The 3126-nt window shown below is 37.5% G+C and overlaps 1 long non-coding RNA gene across 1 annotated transcript; it reads left to right on the top strand.

The window, feature by feature from the left end:
• The first annotated feature begins 693 nt into the window (after window positions 1-693).
• Window positions 694-1630, top strand: LOC110678472. The gene is made up of 2 exons (XR_002501646.1): window positions 694-1381; window positions 1460-1630. It is a non-coding gene; the product is annotated as an uncharacterized LOC110678472 (long non-coding RNA).
• The last annotated feature ends 1496 nt before the right edge of the window (window positions 1631-3126 follow it).

The raw sequence follows: 3126 nt of genomic DNA on the forward strand, positions 1-3126 counted from the left end.
TGACGTCGCCGTGCCAATCATGCGGACGCTTATTTCCCCGTGCATACTTTGAACGTTTGTAGGAATATTACGTGAACAGCTGATGATGAATACCGCGCCATGAACGAGGTTCGACACATTTGTTTCACTTTTCCGTCCATCAACTTGTTCTTACTGAGGAGTGTATCGAAAAGTAATCGCGTCTTATTGAAGAATTTCCTCGCATAACATTTTCTGAGTTCATCAGTGCATTTTGTTTCGTTTCATAAAAACGTACTCATCTTCTTCTTCTTCTTGGCACTACGTCCTCACTGGGAAAGAGCCTGCTTCTCAGCGTAGTGTTCTTATGAGTACTTCCACAGTTATTAACTGAGAGCTTTCTTTGTCAAAGTTCCCGCATAGAAAAATACATTTTGCCTTACATTCCAAACAGTAAATTGCTTCTAACTGGTAATGTTAATGTATCACAAACAGTCAATTTCATGTTGAACAATACGAGATCCCACATTTAAACAATAAAGAAAAGTTTATGTAATCCGTGCCATACAGTAACAATTCATTATGCTGTCGTGATACTGTTAAATGGTATATGGATGAAGGCTCTCGAGATATGGTAGAAAAATATCATTACCTTCTGACGAATTGTTGTTAATTATATTTGCGCAACACACTACTACACGTACACTTCACTGTATGTTACAGATCTTCGACAGTTTGGCAAACAGTATCACGTTTTGGTATTCGTAAACGGAAAAAACATCACTCTGCTGCACACGCTCAACAAAAATGAAAGAATGGTTGAGTAGGGTTTCATGAAACAGACATTCTTTTACTTGAGTTTCACATATCTCATCCGAAAAAAAAATGCACGACTGAGGATACAGTACAAATTTTGTTTCGGTTTCAATCTTATTTTCACTTTTTTGTTCGGGATTTGAAAAAAAAACTTTTTTGTTACTGTGAAAATTCGAAACTAATGTGTAATTTTTTAAGCGTGTTAAGTTTGTTTGCCTCCGACGTAGAAAAAAAAAGAAAAAAAAAGTTGTGAAGCGAAAAAAGGTGAATCAATTTGTGTTGAATGTTGTATTTTTTCAAAAAGAAGTGTTCCAATGAGGTTTCTACTACTTTTCGGGAACGAAAACCTCTGCGCCTTGTGTAAAATTGAAACCTCCGGATGTGAAGCCTGCATCAAAACCAATTCAAACACAACAACCCGCTCGGACCGATGTTCCACAATCGATATATCCCCGTAGGGTTCGTTACCGTTCGGTCCCCAGCAATCAACAAGCGGATTATCTACAACAAGCATTCGACGGATAACACTTTCGGCGAACCTAAATCATTGCAAACCCGGGCCAAATTCAGCACATTTTATAAATGTGATCGCGAAGTACCTAGTTGGGTGAGTTTGTAATCGTAAAGTACTATTGAAAATATTGGTTTTGTGTTTATTAACCTCATCTTGTCTCAGTTTTCATAGGATCTGTTTCCCTGCGGCAAAAGGAAATGACACCGGCCGAAATTCAGCAGCTTTTGCCAATCAGAAGAGCTGGGCAAAAGTGATTTTTGTGTGACTTCGCAAATCTAGGAAATCCAGGAAATGATTTCATTTTTATAAGTGAAAATATATTATAAACTTTTCAACATTGTGTTTGTTGTTTTTAAACATGAAGAAGAAAAAGAAAACAGTATAGTATGGGGTGAAAATACTATAACGCACCATTAAACAATCATTACACGTACGTTATTTATTTCTTTTCCGGCTTTATGGGTTTACTATTTTGAAACTGTTTGCCTTACAGTAAAATGAGCGAAAAATGGATGGTATATCTACAATTTCACAAATTGTAAACGCTAAAATTTGTTCGGGAAAATTGGCGTTTTTTTATGGTTACATAACTTAACCGCCTATTCCCCATATTGTGATTTTCGCAATTACAATTTCCCAGACTGTCAAAACCGTTACCGATACGGTTGGTTTATTGTTTTTCTGGATGTCAAATGAAATTATTCAGATATTGTCGCAAATTGTTAGGGATAATAAAGGAAACAGTAGAAATATAGTTTACAATTATGCGGGTTGCTATTTTCGCATTCATATATCGTGTGGCAGGTACGATGATACTCTAAGCCCAGAAAAGATCCTGGACCGATCGGGATTCGAACCCAGACACCTTCAGCATGGCTTTGCTTTCTAGCCACGGACTCTAACCACTCGGCTAAGGAAGGATGATTTATTGTGAGCAAAATTTAAATTGAACGAAAATAGAAGAAATGGGTATTCTGTCGGCAAATATGTTCACCTGATATTGTGTAACTCTTTTTAAGCCACATAAATATATATTAAATTTTGTTGAGGGGTTGAAGATTTTCTTTCCCATGTGCTAGTTATTTGAAGAATTGTCATACAAAATACCATTTTTTTTTAATAATATCACTTTCAAATACATTGTTAGTCATAAATCATTTTTCAACCCTATTTTTTCTGCGATTGTTCCAAATGTTTGCGACTACTTTTCGATACACTCCTCACGCGGTGCGTTTTGGATGCCGGCGACAGCCAGCTTGTTATCATTTCTGCAGAATTTCTTCGCTCGACGGTGAGAGCTGTAGATATTTTGGGATGCCAAACCGGAAAACTGATTGGAAAGCGACACGCACCGACTGACAGAGCGTACAGATGAGTATTTCCATCCTCCGCTGCAAAATCTGTAAAAGGTGGAAAAACTGTGCCGGTGTTTGTCTTATTTGCGGTGCCAGTGAGAAATGATACAATTTGGTTGATTAAACAGATATTTTTTTTTGTGAAGCTGTAAGAGTTCTTCTTTTAGTGGGAGGGGTGTGGATCTCGTTAGCACCAGGAAGTTTACACATTCACTTACCGAAATGTGTGTAAGTATGTGCTCCGTTGAATCAGCAGTGTGTTTCTCACGCTGATGAGTGTCATACAGGAATAGGTACTCTATACTTTATGGGTTGTTTGTCAGTATTTACTTAAATGCCGATTGCGCGTGGGATGTTAATGAACTTTATTTTCTATGACTTGATAGAGATGGATAAATTATGGGTGAAATTATGAAAAAGTCCAAGTTCTCAGGTGGGACTCGCATCCACAACTCTTGTATGCTAGACGAGTGCTTTACCAAC

The sequence above is a fragment of the Aedes aegypti genome, chromosome 3 (assembly GCF_002204515.2).
Source record: "Aedes aegypti strain LVP_AGWG chromosome 3, AaegL5.0 Primary Assembly, whole genome shotgun sequence".
In the NCBI taxonomy this organism is placed as follows: Eukaryota; Metazoa; Arthropoda; class Insecta; order Diptera; family Culicidae; genus Aedes; species Aedes aegypti.